General features: G+C 39.5%; 1 protein-coding gene across 3 annotated transcripts in view; it reads left to right on the forward strand.

Annotated features, from left to right (window-relative positions):
- Positions 1 to 877: 877 nt before the first annotated feature.
- GTF2A2 (general transcription factor IIA subunit 2) overlaps positions 878 to 16,967 on the forward strand; it is a 31,171-nt gene continuing 15,081 nt past the window's right edge. For 2 of the 3 annotated variants that reach the window (XM_036843737.1, XM_036843738.1), the window contains exon 1: positions 888 to 1,018. The gene's annotated coding sequence lies outside the window, so the exon portion shown is untranslated. Of the gene's footprint in view, positions 1,019 to 16,967 lie in introns of all 3 variants that reach the window. The other variant, XM_036843736.1, reaches the window with a different exon arrangement.

The raw sequence follows: 16,967 nt of genomic DNA on the forward strand, positions 1-16,967 counted from the left end.
CACATTTTTCTGTTTCCCGTTTCACTACTGAATTTTTACAAAGTTTATCTTGTAAGCTTTTCAAATAGTTTTAGACCTTTTGTTTCTGTAGTTTGGGTGCTGCTTCCTATTCGAGGGGGTGAAGAGTTCATCCTGCTTCAATTTTAAACATTAGCTTAACTATAAGCACACCTTGTATTTCATAGTTTAGAATTATTTTAGTTATGGGGAATCCACCAATGAAATCAGTTCAATAAGTGGCTGAAAACATGGCATAAAAAATAACCTGTTTGCTCTGTGGACCTGCGCAGAGGTTCAAGTTGGTTGCAGTTGTTTTGCATTTACTCCTTAATCACTGTTCAACTGCTTAACGGCAAACAGCTGTGCACATTACTGCTGCCTTTAATCCACAGTTAGGATACCGTTTGGGATTACGTAAACGCAAATACAAACTGAAGTATTTGTCTTGCATTAAGCGTAATTTTTAAATACAGATTCTCCCGAATTGAAATTCTGTGTTTCACAAACTAAACGCTTGCAGCGTTAAATGAATTGCCGCCCTGTTTCGTTAAACAAACTTTTCAGAATTTGTCTTCAATTTAGTATTACTGGGTCTTCAACAGTATTACGCTGAAAACACTTGAGGCATAAAATGTGACTGCCTTACATTTTCTAATTGTGCGTCTAACAGTGGAGAAGAGTCTGTAAAATTGTAATTATTAACGATTTAGTGAACCTGGTGAATTACTTGGGAGCTAAACCTGTTCAGCTGTCTGAGGCTTGAAAACTGCGGCCCCACGCTCCTCCTCTCTCCGCATCCCTCCCCTCTCACAAGACTTGAGTGGCTGGCGGGAGCAGGAACGGGCGGGGCTTCCGGGCTGCGTCATTTCCAGGTTCTGCGAGTGCTTCCGGGTCGTCGACCCAACGCCGCTTTCTCTGCGGCGGCTGGAGAGGTACTCCGGGCGAGTAGGTGCCTCCTGCTGGGTTCCTGGCCGACCCAATTCTTTCGGCTCCGAGGCGGGAAGCGCCTTTTCCACAGGTACTGGGTGAGCCGGCCCGCGCTCCCTGCCACCATTCAGAGCAGGCATTGCGTCCTTTGGGTCTTCTGCGGGGGCCTTTTCGACCTGGGTTCGGCCTGTTACTGACTTCGCTGCCGGGATGGCCCCGCGGCGCTTCCCGGGGTGGGAAGGGAAGGAAAGGGAGGCGGCCGGGAGGCTTGTTGTACTCGGGGCGCCATGTGAACAGTCCGGAGGGTAGGGGGTTGGGGGGCAGGGGTCCTCAGCCCAGCATCGTATTTTTGGCCAGGTGAAAGTCTTAAAGCTTACATGGTGATTTTTCCCCACAGTATCGGGGCGGGCTTGGGGCGGGGGGCGTTTCTTAAGTGTCTCATTCTTGTGTGTCTTCGGTGCTTGAAGCCTGCTTTCCAACCTCATGTGAACTCGGTACCGGAATGAATTTAAACTGGATGGTTTGCTCAAGAAAGACTAGGACTATCAGGTTACTTCCGAATATGGAGCCTTCTACTTTAATTTTCTAAACTGCAAAATGGAGTAGTACTAAATTTACGTGGCTCATACCACATCTGAAAGAATTAAACATTTCACAAGGAATTTTTAGAAATTTAAGATTATTAAAGCAAGTAATTTTAACAAACATTTAAATAACATAGCTATTTCTAAAATTATTTTTTATTGAGGTATAATTGACATATAACTTAATTACATTACTTTCAGGTGTACAGCATAATGATTCAATATTTGTACACATTGTGAAAGGATCACCACAATAAGTCTAGTTAACATCCGTCACCAAACATAGTTGCAAAAAAATTTTTTTTCATATGATGAGGACTTTTAAGATCTACTCTCTTAGCAACTTTCAAATATGCAATGCAATATTAGTAACTTTGGTCACCATCCTGTACGTTTTATCCCCATGACTTACTTATTTTATAATGCAAGTTTGTAATTTCACCCATCCTTTTCCCCAACCCCCAATCTTCTATCTATGAGCTTAATTTTCTTCTCTTTTGTTTTTTAGTTTGCACATGTAAGTGAGATCATGTGGTGTTTTTTTCTCTGACTTATTTCACTTGGTGTAATGACCTCAAAGCCCATTCACATTGTCCCAAATGGCAGGATTTCATTTTTCTAAATGTCTGAATAACATTCCATTCTATATACGGCATCGTTTTTATCCATTCATCCATGGATGGATACTTTAATTGTTTCTGTATCTTGGCTATTGTAAATAATGCTGCAGTGAAAGAAAAGTGCATGTATCTTCTTGTGGGTTTTTTTTGGGGGGAGGATATAGTTGATTTACAATGATATGTTAGTTTTAGGTGTACAGCAAAGTGAATCAGTTATTCATATATCTACTTCTTTTTTTTTTAAGATTCTTCTCCCATATAGGTCATTACAGAGTATCGAATAGAGTTCCCCGTACTTTACAGTAGGTCCTTATTAGTTATCTGTTTTATATATAGTAGTATGTATATGTCAATCCCGATCTCCCAATTTATCCCCCCGCTTTTCCCCCTGGTAACCATAAATTTGTTTTCTACATCTGTGACTCTGTTTCTGTTTTGTAAATAAGTTCATTTGTACCATTTTGTTTAGATTCCACGTATAAGTGATATCATATGATATTTGTCTTTGTCTGACTTACTTCACTCAGTATGACAATTTCTAGGTCCATCCATGTTGCTGCAAATGGCATTATTTCATTCTGTTTTTATGGCTGAGTAATATTCCATTGTATATATGGCACATCTTTTTTATCCACTCCTCTGTCAATGGACATTTAGGTTGCCTCTGTGTCTTGGCTATTGTAAATAATGCTGTAACGAACACTGGGGTGCATGTATCTTTTCGAATTACAGTTTTCTCCAATTATATGCCCAGGAGTGGGACTGCTGGATCATGTGGTAGCTCTATATTCCGTTTTTTAAGGAACCTCCACACTGTTCTTGATAATGGGTGCACTAGGTTTACATGCCCACCATCAGTGTAGGAGGGTTCCCTTTTCTCCACACCCTCTCCAGCATTTATTGTTTGTAGATTTTTTTGATGATGCCCATTCTGACCGGTGTGAGGTGATACCTCATTGCAGCTTTGATCTGCATTTCTCCAATAACCAGTGATCTTGAGCATCTTTTCATGTGCTTCTTGGCAATCTGTATGTCCTCTTTGGAGAAACGTCCACTTTGATCTTCTGCCCATTGTTTGATTGTTTTCTTTGTTTTGTATATTGAGCTGCATGAGCTGTTTGTATATTTTGGAGATTAATCCTTTGTAGGTCGCCTCGTTTGCAAATATTTTCTCCCATTCTCTGGGTTATTTTCGTTTTGTTTATGGTTTCCTTTGCTCTGCAAAAGCTTTTAAGTTTAATTAGGTCCCACCTGTTCATTTTTGTCTTTATTTTCATTACTCTAAGAGGTGGGTCAAAAAAGATATTGCTGTGATTTATGTCAGAGAGTGTTCTGCCCATGTTTTCCTCTAAGAGTTTTATAATATCTGGTCTTACATTTAGGTCTTTAATCCATGTCAAGTTTATTTTTGTGTATGGTGTTAGAGAATGTTCTAATTTCATTCTTTTACATGTAGGTGTCCAGTTTTCCCAGCACCACTTATTGAAGAGACAGTCTTTTCTCCATTGTATATTCTTGCCTCCTTTGTCATAGACTAGTTGACCATAGGTGTGTGGGTTTATCTCTGGACTTTCTATCCTGTTCCATTGATGTATATTTCTGGTTTTGTGCCAGTACTATACTGTTTTGATTACTACAGCTTTGCAGCACACTTTGAAGTCAGGGAGCCCGATTCCCGCAGCTCCATTTTTCTTTCTCAAGATTGCTTTGGCTGTTCGGGGTCTTTTATGTTTCCATACAAATTGTGAAATTTTTGGTTCTAATTCTGTGAAAAATGCCATTGATAATTTGATAGGGATTGCATTGAATCTGTAGATTGCCCCAGTTAGTATAGTCATTTTGACAATGTTGATTCTTCCAATCCAAGAACATGTTATATCTCTCCATATGTTTGTGTCATCTTCAAGTTCTTTCATCAGCGTTTTGTAGATTTCAGAGTACAGGTCTTTTGCCTCCTTCGGTAGATTTATTCCTAGGTATTTTATTCTTTTTGATGCGATGGTAAATGGGATTGTTTCTTTAATTTCTCCTTCTGATCTTTCGTTGTTAGTGTGTAGAAATGCATCAGATTTCTGTATATTAATTTTGTGTGCTACAACTTTACCAGATTCATAGATGAGCTCTAGCAGTTTTCTGGTAGCATCTTTAGGATTTTCTATGTATAGTATCATGTCGTCTGCAAACAGTGACAGTTTTATTTTTTTCTTTTCCAATTTGGATTCCTTTTATTTCTTTTTCTTCTCTGATTGCCATGGCTCGGACTTCCAAAACTATGTTGAATAAAAGTGGTGAGAGTGGACATCCTTGTCGTGTTCCTATCTTAGAGGAAATGCTTTCAGCTTTTCACCATTGAGTATGATGTTAACTGTAGGTTTGTTATATATGGCCTTTATTATGTTGAGGTAGGTTCCCTGTATGCCCACTTTCTGGAGAGTTCTTATCATAAATGGGTGTTGAATTTTGTTAAAAGCTTTTTCTGCATCTGTTGAGATGATCATATGGTTTTTATTCTTCAATTTGTTGGTGTGGTGTATCACACTGATTTGTGGATATTGAAGAATCCTTGCATCCCTGGGATAAATCCCACTTGATCATAATGTATGATCCTTTTAATGTGTTGTTGCATTTGGTTTGCTAGTGTTTTCTTGAGGAATTTTGCATCTATGTTCATCTGTCATATTGGCCTGTAATTTGCTTTTTTTGCGGTATCTTTATCTGGTTTTGGTATCAGGGTGATGGTGGCCTCATAGAATGTGTTTGGGAGTGTTCCTCTGCAATTTTGGGGAATAGTTTCAGAAGGATAGGTGTTAACTCTTCTCTAAGTGGTTGATAGAATTTGCCTCTGAAGCCATCTGGTCTTGGACTTTTGTTTCTTGGAAGTTTTTGTTTTTTTTTTTTTTAAAACATCTTTATTGGAGTATAATTGCTTTACAATGGTGTTAGTTTCTGCTTTATAACAAAGTGAATCAGTTATACATATACATATGTTCCCATATCTCTTCCCTCTTGTGTCTCCCTCCCTCCCACCCTCCCTATCCCACCCCTCTAGGTGGTCACAAACCACCGAGCTGATCTCCCTGTGCTATGCGGTTGCTTCCCACTAGCTATCTATTTTACATTTGGTAGTGTATATATGTCCATGCCACTCTCTCACCCTGTCACATCTCACCCCTCCCCCTCCCCGTATCCTCAAGTCCATTCTCTAGTAGGTCTGTGTCTTTATTCCTGTCTTGCCACTAGGTTCTTCATGACCTTTTTTTTTTTTTTTTGATTCCATATATATATGTGTTAGCATACTGTATTTGCTTTTCTCTTCCTGACTTACTTCACTCTGTATGACAGACTCTAACTCCATCCACCTCACTACAAATACCTCCATTTCGTTTCTTTTTATGGCTGAGTAATATTCCATTGTATATATGTGCCACATCTTCTTTGTCCATTCATCCGATGATGGACACTTAGGTTGCTTCCATGTCCTGGCTATTGTAAATAGAGCTGCAATGAACATTTTGGTACATGACTCTTTTTGAATTATGGTTTTCTCAGGGTATATGCCCAGTAGTGGGATTGCTGGGTCATATGGTAGTTCTTTTTTTAGTTTTTTAAGGAACCTCCATACTGTTCTCCATAGTGGCTGTATCAATTTACATTCCCACCAACAGTGCAAGAGGGTTCCCTTTTCTCCACACCCTCTCCAGCATTTATTGTTTGTAGAATTTTTGATGATGGCCATTGTGACCAGTGTGAGATGATATCTCATTGTAGTTTTGATTTGCATTTCTCTAATGATTAATGATGTTGAGCATTCTTTCATGTGTTTGTTGGCAATCTGTATATCTTCTTTGGAGAAATGTCTATTTAGGTCTTCTGCCCATTTTTGGATTGGGTTGTTTGTTTTTTGATACTGAGCTGCATGAGCTGCTTGTAAATCTTGGAGATTAATCCTTTGTCAGTTGCTTCATTTGCAAATATTTTCTCCCATTCTGAGGGTTGTCTTTTGGTCTTGTTTATGGTTTCCTTTGCTGTGCAAAAGCTTTTAAGTTTCATTAGGTCCCATTTGTTTATTTGTGTTTTTATTTCCATTTCTCTAGGAGCTGGGTCAAAAAGGATCTTGCTGTGATGTATGTCATGGAGTGTTCTGCCTATGTTTTCCTCTAAGAGTTTGATAGTGTCTGGCCTTACATTTAGGTCTTTAATCCATTTTGAGTTTATTTTTGTGTATGGTGTCAGGGAGTGTTCTAATTTCATACTTTTACATGTGCCTGTCCAGTTTTCCCAGCACCACTTATTGAAGAGGCTGTCTTTTCTCCACTGTATATGCTTGCCTCCTTTATCAAAGATAAGGTGACCATATGTGCATGGGTTTATCTCTTGGCTTTCTATCCTGTTCCATTGATCTATGTTTCTGTTTTTGTGCCAGTACCAAACTGTCTTGATAACTGTAGCTTTGTAATATAGTCTGAAGTCAGGGAGCCTAATTCCTCCAGCTCCATTTTTCATTCTCAAGATTGCTTTGGCTATTCGGGGTCTTTTCTGTTTCCATACAAATTGTGAAATTTTTGGTTTTAGTTCTGTGAAAAATGCAAGTGGTAGTTTGATAGGGATTGCATTGAATCTGTAGATTGCTTTGGGTAGTAGAGTCATTTTCACAATGTTGATTCGTCCAATCCAAGAACATGGTATATCTCTGCATCTATTTGTATCATCTTTAATTTCTTTCATCAGTGTCTTATAATTTTCTGCATACAGGTCTTTTGTCTCCTTAGGTAGGTTTATTCCTAGATATTTTATTCTTTTTGTTGCAATGGTAAATGGAAGTGTTTCCATAATTTCTCTTTCAGATTTTTCATCATTAGTGTATAGGAATGCAAGAGATTTCTGTGCATTAATTTTGTATCCTGCAACTTTACCATATTCATTAGTTAGCTCTAGCAGTTTTCTAGTGGCAGTTTTAGGATTCTCTATGTTTAGTATCATGTCATCTGCAAACAGTGACAGCTTTACTTCTTCTTTTCCGATTTGGATTCCTTTTATTTCTTTTTCTTCTCTGATTGCCGTGGCTAGGACTTTCAAAACTATGTTGAATAATAGTGGTGAGAGTGGGCAACCTTGTCTTGTTCCTGATCTTAGTGGAAATGGTTTCAGTTTTTCACCATTGAGGACAATGTTGCCTATGGGTTTGTCATATATGGCCTTTACTATGTTGAGGAAAGTTCCCTCTATGCCTACTTTCTGCAGGGCTTTTATCATAAATGGGTGTTGAATTTTGTCAAAAGCTTTCTCTGCATCTATTGAGATAATCATACGGTTTTTCTCCTTCAATTTGTTAATATGATGTATCACATTGATTGATTTACGTATATTGAAGAATCCTTGCATTCCTGGAATAAACCCCACTTGATCATGGTGTATGATCCTTTTAATGTGCTGTTGGATTCTGTTTGCTAGTATTTTGTTGAGGATTTTTGCATCTATGTTCATCAGTGATATTGGCCTGTAGTTTTCTTTCTTTGTGACATCTTTGTCTGGTTTTGGTATCAGGGTGATGGTGGCCTCGTAGAATGAGTTGGGGAGTGTTCCTCCCTCTGCAATATTTTGGAAGAGTTTGAGAAGGATAGGTGTTAGCTCTTCTCTAAATGTTTGATAGAATTCGCCTGTGAAGCCATCTGGTCCTGGGCTTTTGTTTGTTAGAAGATTTTTAATCACAGTTTCAATTTCAGTGCTTGTGATTGGTCTGTTCATATTTTCTGTTTCTTCCTGGTTCAGTCTCGGCAGGTTGTGCATTTCTAAGAATCTGTCCATTTCTTCCAGGTTGTCCATTTTATTGGCATAGAGTTGCTTGTAGTAATCTCTCATGATCGTTTGTCTTTCTGCAGTGTCAGTTGTTAATTCTCCTTTTTCATTTCTAATTCTATTGATTTGAGTCTTCTCCCTTTTTCTCTTGATGAGTCTGGCTAATGGTTTATCAATTTTGTTTATCTTCTCAAAGAACCAGCTTTTAGTTTTATTGATCTTTGCTGTTGTCTCCTTCATTTATTTCTGATCTGATCTTTATGATTTCTTTCCTTCTGCTAGCTTTGGGGTTTTTTTGTTCTTCTTTCTCTAATTGCTTTAGGTGCAAGGTTAGGTTGTTTATTCGAGATGTTTCCTGTTTCTTGAGGTAGGACTGTATTGCTATAAACTTCCCTCTTCAAACTGCTTTTGCTGCATCCCATAGGTTTTGGGTCGTCGTGTCTCCATTGTCATTTGTTTCTAGGTATTTTTTGATTTCCCCTTTGATTTCTTCAGTGATCACTTCCTTATTAAGTAGTGTATTGTGTAACTTCCATGTGTTTGTATTTTTTACAGATCTTTTCCTGTAATTGATATCTAGTCTCATAGCGTTGTGGTCAGAAAAGATACTTGATACGATTTCAATTTTCTTAAATTTACCAAGGCTTGATATGTGACCCAAGATATGATCTATCCTGGAGAATGATCCATGAGCACTTGAGAAAAATGTGTATTCTGTTGTTGTGGGGTGGAATGTCCTATAAATATCAATTAAGTCCATCTTGTTTAATGTATCATTTAAAGCTTGTGCTTCCTTATTTATTTTCATTTTGGATGATCTGTCCATTGGTGAAAGTGGGGTGTTAAAGTCCCCTACTATGATTGTGTTACTGTCGATTTCCCCTTTTATGGCTGTTAGTATTTGCCTTATGTATTGAGGTGCTCCTATGTTGGGTGCATAAATATTTACAATTGTTATACCTTCTTCTTGGATCGATCCCTTGATCATTATATAGTGTCTTTCTTTGTCTCTTGTAATAGTCTTTATTTTAAAGTCTATTTTGTCTGATATGAGAATTGCTACTCCAGCTTTCTTTTGATTTGCATTTGCATGGCATATCTTTTTCCATCCCCTCACTTTCAGTCTGTATGTGTCCCTAGGTCTGAAGTGGGTCTCTTGTAGACAGCATATATACGAGTCTTGTTTTTGTATCCATTCAGCTAGTCTGTGTCTTTTGGTGGGAGCATTTAATCCATTTACATTTAAGGTAATTATCGATATGTATGTTCCTATTCCCATTTTCTTAAATGTTTTGGGTTTGTTATTGTAGATGTTTTCCTTCTCCTGTGTTTCTTGCCTAGAGAAGTTCCTGTAGCATTTATTGTAAAGCTGGTTTGGTGGTGCTGAACTCTCTCAGCTTTTGCTTGTCTGTAAAGGTTTTACTTTCTCTATCAAATCTGAATGAGACCCTTGCTAGGTAGAGTAATCTTGGTTATAGGTTTTTCTCCTTCATCACTTTAAGTATATCCTGCCACTCCCTTCTGGCTTGCAGAGTTTCTGCTGAAAGATCAGCTGTTAACCTTATGGGGATTCCCTTGTGTGTTATTTGTTGTTTTTCCCTTGCTGCTTTTAATATGTTTTCTTTATATTTAATTTTTGATAGTTTGATTAATATGTGTCTTGGCATGTTTCTCCTTGGATTTATCCTGTATGGGACTCTCTGTGCTTCCAGGACTTGATTAACTATTTCCTTTCCCATATTAGGGAAGTTTTCAACTATAATCTCTTCAAATATTTTCTCAGTCCCTTTCTTTTTCTTTTCTTCTTCTGGGACCCCTATAGTTTGAATGTTGGTGCGTTTAATGTTGTCCCAGAGGTCTCTGAGACTGTCCTCAGTTCTTTTCATTCTTTTTTCTTTATCCTGCTCTGCAGTAGTTATTTCCACTATTTTATCTTCCAGGTCACTTACCCGTTCTTCTGCCTCAGTTATTCTGCTATTGATCCCTTCTAGAGTATTTTTAATTTCATTTACTGTGTTTTTCATCATTGCTTGGTTCCTCTTTAGTTCTTTTACGTCCTTGTTAAATGTTTCTTGCATTTTGTCTATTCTATTTCCAAGATTCTGGATCATCTTTACTATCATTATTCTGAATTCTTTTTCAGGTAGACTGCCTATTTCCTCTTCATTTATTAGGTCTGGTGTGTTTTGACCCTGCTCCTTCATCTGCTGTGTGTTTTTCTGTCTTCTCATTTTGCTTATCTTACTGTGTTTGGGGTCTCCTTTTCACAGGCTGCAGGTTTGTAGTTCCCGTTGTTTTTGGTATCTGTCCCCAGTGGCTAAGGTTGGTTCAGTGGGTTGTGTAGGCTTCCTGGTGGAGGGGACTAGTGCCTGGGTTCTGGTGGATGAAGCTGGATCTTGTCTTTCTGGTGGGCACGTCCACATCTGGTGGTGTGTTTTGGGGTGTCTGTGGCCTTATTATGATGTTAGGCAGCCTCTCTGCTAATGGATGGGGCTGTGTTCCTGTCTTGCTAGTTGTTTGGCATAGGGTGTCCAGCACTGTAGCTTGCTGGTCGTTGAGTGAAGCTGGGTCTTGATGCTGAGATGGAGATCTCTGAGAGATTTTTGCCATTTGGTGTTACGTGGAGCTGGGAGGTCTCTTGTGGACCAGTGTCCTGAAGTTGGCTCTCCCACCTCAGAGGCACAGCCCTGATGCCTGGCTGGAGCACCAAGAGCCTTTCATCCACATGGCTCAGAATAAAAGGGAGAAAAAATAGAAAAAAAGAGGATAAAATAAAATAAAATAAAATAAAGCTATTATAATAAAAAATAAGAAAAAAATTAAGAAAAAAATTTTAATTTTTTAAAATAAAAATTAAGAAAAAAATTATTAAGAAACAAATTTTTTATTTATTTTTTAAACATCTTTATTGGAGTAAAATTGCTTTACAATGGTGTGTTAGTTTCTGCTTTATAACAAAGTGAATCAGTTATACATATACATATGTTCCCATATCTCTTCCCTCTTGCGTCTCGCTCCCTCCCACCCTCCCTATCCCACCCCTCTAGGTGGTCACAAACCACCGAACTGATCTCCCTGTGCTATGCGGCTGCTTCCCACTAGCTATCTATTTTACATTTGGTAGTGTATATATGTCCATGCCACTCTCTCACCCTGTCACATCTCACCCCTCCCCCTCCCCATATCCTCAAGTCCATTCTCTAGTAGGTCTGTGTCTTTATTCCCGTCTTGCCACTAGGTTCTTCATGACCTTTTTTTTTTTTCCCTTAGATTCCATATATATGTGTTAGCATACTGTATCTATAAAATAAAAAATAAGGAAAAAATTATTAAGAAAAAATTTATTAAGAAAAAAAATTTTTAAAAAAAAAAAAAAAAAAAAACAAAAACGGATGGACCAAACCCTAGGACAAATGGTGAAAGCAAAGCTATACAGACAAAATCTCACCCAGAAGCATCTACATATACACTCAGAAAAAAAGGAAAAGGGGAAAAATTAATATATCCTGCTCCCAAAGTCCACCTCCTCAATTTGGGACTATTCGTTGTCTATTCAGGTATTCAACAGATGCAGGTACATCAAGTTGTTTGTGGAGCTTTAATCCACTGCTCCTGAGGCTGCTGGGAGAGATTTCCCTTTCTCTTCTTTGTTTGTACAGCTCCCGGGGTTCAGCTTTGGATTTGGACCCGCCTCTGCGTGTAGGTCGCCTGAGGGCGTCTGTTCTTCGCTCACACAGGATGGGGTTAAAGGAGTGGCTGCTTCGGGGGCTCTGGCTCACTCAGGCTGCGGGGAGGGAGGGGTACAGATGCGGGGCGAGCCTGCGGTGGCAGAGGCCGGCGTGATGTTGCAGCAGCCTGAGGCGCACCGTGCGTTCTCCCGGGGAAGTTGTCCCTGGATCACGGGACCCTGGCAGTGGCGGGCTGCACAGGCTCCCAGGAGGGGCGGTGTGGATAGTGACCTGTGCTCGCACACAGGCTTCTTGGTGGCGGCAGCAGCAGCCTTAGCGTCTCATGCCCGTCTCTGGGGTCCGCGCTGATAGCCGCGGCTCACGCCCGTCTCTGGAGCTCGTTTAGGCGGCGCTCTGAATCCCTTCTCCTTGCACACCGCGAAACAAAGAGGCAAGAAAAAGTCTCTTGCCTCTTCGGCAGCTGCAGACTTTTTCCCAGACTCCCTCCCGGCTAGCTGTGGTGCGCTAGCCCCTTGAGGCTGTGTTCACGCCGCCAACCCCAGTCCTCTCCCTGCGATCCAACCGAAGCCCGAGCCTGAGCTCCCAGCCCCCGCCCGCCCCGGCGGGTGAGCAGACAAGCCTCTCTGGCTGGTGAGTGCTGCTCGGCACTGATTCTCTGTGCGGGAATCTCTCCGCTTTGCCCTCCGCACCCCTGTGGCTGCGCTCTCCTCCGTGGCTCCGAGGCTTCCCCCCTCTGCCACCTGCAGTCTCCGCCCGCGAAGGGGCTTCCTAGTGTGTGGAAACCTTTCCTCCTTCAGGGCTCCCTCCCAGTCGTGCAGGTCCCGTCCCTGTTCTTTTGTCTCTGTTGTTTCTTTTTTCTTTTACCCTACCGAAGTACATGGGGAGTTTCTTGCCTTTTGGGAGGTTTGACGTCTTCTGCCAGCGTTCAGTGGGTGTTCTGTAGGAGCAGTTCCACGTGTAGATGTGTTTCTAATGTATCTGTGGGAAGGAAGGTGATCTCTGCATCTTACTCTTCCGCCATCTTGCCCAGACCTCCTGTTGGAAGTTTTTAATTACAGTTTTAATTTCACTACTTGTGATTGGTCTGTTTATATTTTCTAATTCTTCCTGGTTCAGTCTTGGAAAGTTGTACCTTTCCAAGAATTTGTCCATTTCTTCCAGATTGTCCAGTTTATTGGCATATCGTTGCTTGTAGTAGTCTCTTACAATCCTTTGTATTTCTGTGGTGTCCATTGTAACTTCTCGTTTTTCATTTCTTTTTTTTTTTAACACCTTTATTGGAGTATAATTGCTTTACAATGGTGAGTTCGTTTCTGCTTTATAACAGAGTGAATCAGTTATACATATACATATGTTCCCATATCTCTTCCCTCTTGCGTCTCCATCCCTCCCACCCTCCCTATCCCACCCCTCTAGGTGGTCACAGAGCACTGAGCTGATATCCCTGTGCTATGCGGCTGCTTCCCACTAGCTGTTTTATGTTTGGTAGTGTATATACGTCCATGCTACTCTCTCACTTTGTCCATTTCTAATTTTATTGATTTGAGCCCTCTGCTTTTTTTCTTGATGAGTCTGGCTAAAGGCTTATCAGCTTCATCTTTTCAAAGAACCAGCTTTTAGTTTCATTGATCTTTTCTGTCGTTTTCTTCATCTGTATTTCATTTACTTATGCTCTCATTTTTACGATTTCTTTCCTTCTACTGACTTGCAGTTTTGTTTGTTCTTCTTTCTCTAACTGCTTTAGGTGTAAGGTTAGGTTGTTTGAGCTGTTTCTTATTTCCTGAGGTAAAATTGTATTGCTATAAACTCCCCTCTTAGAACTGCTTTTGCTGCGTGCCATAGGTTTTGGATCGTCGTGCTTTCATTTTCAGTTGTCTCTAGGTATTTTTTGATTTCCTCTTTGATTTCTTCAGTGATCCATTGGTTGTTTAGTAGCATATTGTTTAGCCTCCATGGGTTTGTGTTTTTTACAGTTTTTTTCTTATAGTTGATTTCTAATCTCATAGCGTTGTAGTCAGAAAAGATGCTTGATATGATTTCAGTTTTCCTAAATTTACCGAGGCTCACTTTGTGGCCCAAGATATGATCAATCCTGGACAGTGTACCATGTGCACTTGAAAAGAATGTGTATTCTGCTGCTTTTGGATGGAATGCTCTATAAATATCAATTAAGTCCACCTGGTCTAATGTGTCATTTAAGGCCTGTGTTTCCTTATTGATTTTCTGTCTGGGTGAGCTGTTCATTGATAAAAGTGGGGCGTTAAAGTCCCCCACTATTATTGTGTTACAATTGATTTCCCCTTTTATGGCTGTTAGCATTTGCCTCATATATTGAGGAGCTCCTGTGTTGGGTGCATATATACTTACAATTGCTATGTCTTTGATCCCTTGATCATTATGTAGTGTCCTTCCTTGTCTCTTGTAACATTCTTTATTTTAAAGTCTATTTTATCTGATATGAGTACTGCTACTCCAGCTTTCTTTTAATTTCCATTTGCATGGAGTATCTTTTTCCATCCCTTCACTTTCTGTCTGTATGTGTCCCTAGGTCTGAAGTGGATCTCTTGTAGACAGTGTATATACGGGGTCTTGTTTTTGTATTCATTCATCCAGTCTTTGTCTTTTGGTTGGAGCATTTATTCCATTTACATTTAAGGTAATTATCTTTATGTATGTTCTTATTGCCTTTTTCTTATTTGTTTTGGTATTTTTTTTTTTTAGGTCTTTTTTCTCCCATTCCTCTTTTGTTCTCTTCTCTTGTGATTTGATGACTAACTTTAGTGTTGTGTTTGGATCCTTTTTTCTTTTTTGTGTGTGTATCTATTGTAGATTTTCAGTTTGTGATTACCATGAGGTTTTGATATAGCACTCTCTATATATAAACAAGATTGTTTTCTGTTGCTGGTCTTTTAATTTCAAATTATTTCCCATATCCTGTATTTGTGCTCTCCTCACAATTGCTGATTTCAATATCATATTTGTGTGTGGATGATTTCCTACCTTTACTGTATGTTTGCCTCTAACAGTGAGCTTTTCCATTTGTAATTTCCCTGTTTCTCATTGTGGTCTTTTCTTGTCTACCTAGAAAACTTTCTTTAGCATTTGTTGCAAAGCTGGTCTGGTGGTGCTGAATTCTCTTAGCTTTTGCCTGTGTAAAGCTTTTGATTTTGTCATCGAATCTGAATGAGAGCCTTGCTGGGTAGAGTATTCTTGGTTGTAGGTTCATTTTTTTTTTTTTAAACATCTTTATTGAAGTATAATTGCTTTACAATGGTGTGTTAGTTTCTGCTTTATAACAAATGAATCAGTTATACATATACATATGTTCCCATATCTCTTCCCTCTTGCGTCTCCCTCCCTCCCACCCTCCTTATCCCACCCCTCTAGGTGGTCACAAAGCACCGAGCTGATCTCCCTGTGCTATGCGGCTGCTTCCCACTAGCTATCTATTTTACATTTGGTAGTGTATATATGTCCATGCCACTCTCTCACCCTGTCACATCTCACCCCTCCCCCTCCCCATATCCTCAAGTCCATTCTCTAGTAGGTCTGTGTCTTTATTCCCGTCTTGCCACTAGGTTCTTCATGACCTTTTTTTTTTTTCCCTTAGATTCCATATATATGTGTTAGCATACCGTATTTGTTTTTCTCTTTCTGACTTACTTCACTCTGTATGACAGATTCTAACTCCATCCACCTCATTACAAATACCTCCATTTCATTTCTTTTTATGGCTGAGTAATATTCCATCGAATATATGTGCCACATCTTCTTTATCCACTCATCGGATGATGGACACTTAGGTTGCTTCCATGTCCTGGCTATTGTAAATAGAGCTGCAGTGAACACTGTGGTACATGACTCCTTTTGAATTATGGTTTTCTCAGGGTATATGCCCAGTAGTGGGATTGCTGGGTCGTATGGTAGTTCTATTTTTAGTTTTTTAAGGAACCTCCATACTGTTCTCCATAGTGGCTGTATCAGTTTACATTCCCACCAACAGTGCAAGAGTGTTCCCTTTTCTCCACACCCTCTCCAGCATTTATTGTTTATAGATTTTTTGATGATGGCCATTCTGACCAGTGTGAGATGATACCTCATTGTAGTTTTGATTTGCATTTCTCTAATGATTAATGATGTTGAGCATTCTTTCATGTGTCTGTTGGCAATCTGTATATCTTCTTTGGAGAAATGTCTATTTAGGTCTTCTGCCCATTTTTGGATTGGGTTGTTTGGTTTTTTGTTATTGAGCTGCATGAGCTGCTTGTAAATCTTGGAGATTAATCCTTTGTCAGTTGCTTCATTTGCAAATATTTTCTCCCATTCTGAGGGTTGTCTTTTGGTCTTGTTTATGGTTTCCTTTGCTGTGCAAAAGCTTTTAAGTTTCATTAGGTCCCATTTGTTTATTTGTGTTTTTATTTCCATTTCTCTAGGAGCTGGGTCAAAAGGATCTTGCTGTGATTTATGTCATAGAGTGTTCTGCCTATGTTTTCCTCTAAGAGTTTGATAGTGTCTGGCCTTACACTTAGGTCTTTAATCCATTTTGAGTTTATTTTTGTGTATGGTGTCAGGGAGTGTTCTAATTTCATACTTTCACATGTACCTGTCCAATTTTCCCAGCACCACTTATTGAAGAGGCTGTCTTTTCTCCACTGTATATGCTTGCCTCCTTTATCAAAGATAAGGTGACCATATGTGCATGGGTTTATCTCTGGGCTTTCTATCCTGTTCCATTGATCTATATTTCTGTTTTTGTGCCAGTACCAAACTGTCTTGATTACTGTAGCTTTGTAATATAGTCTGAAGTCAGGGAGCCTGATTCCTCCAGCTCCATTTTTCGTTCTCAAGATTGCTTTGGCTATTCGGGGGTTGTAGGTTCTTACCTTTCATCACTTTAAACATATTTTGCCACTTCCTTCTAGTCTGCAGTTTCTGCTGAAAAATTAGCTGATAACCTTATGGGAATTCTCTTGTATGTTATTTGTTGCTTTTCCCTTGTTGCTTTTAATATTTTTTCTTTGTGTTTAATTCTTGTCAGTTTCATTACTATGTGTCTTGGCGTGTTCCTCGTTGGGTTTAATCCTTTATGAGACTCTGTGCTTCCTGGACTTGGGTGACTTTTTCCTTTCCCATGTTAGGGAAGTTTTCAGCTATTAATCTCTTCAAATATTTTCTCAGGTGCTTTCTGTCTCTCTTGTCCTGGGACTCATATAATGTGAATGTTGGTGCATCTAACAAAGTCCCAGAGGTCTCTTTAACTGTCCTATTTTTTTTCATTCTTTTTTCTTTTCTCTGTTCTGTGGCAGTGATTTCCGCCATTCTGTCTTCCAGCTCCCTTATCCGTTCTTCTG

Source organism: Balaenoptera musculus, chromosome 2, assembly GCF_009873245.2.
Source record: "Balaenoptera musculus isolate JJ_BM4_2016_0621 chromosome 2, mBalMus1.pri.v3, whole genome shotgun sequence".
NCBI classification, from domain to species: Eukaryota; Metazoa; Chordata; class Mammalia; order Artiodactyla; family Balaenopteridae; genus Balaenoptera; species Balaenoptera musculus.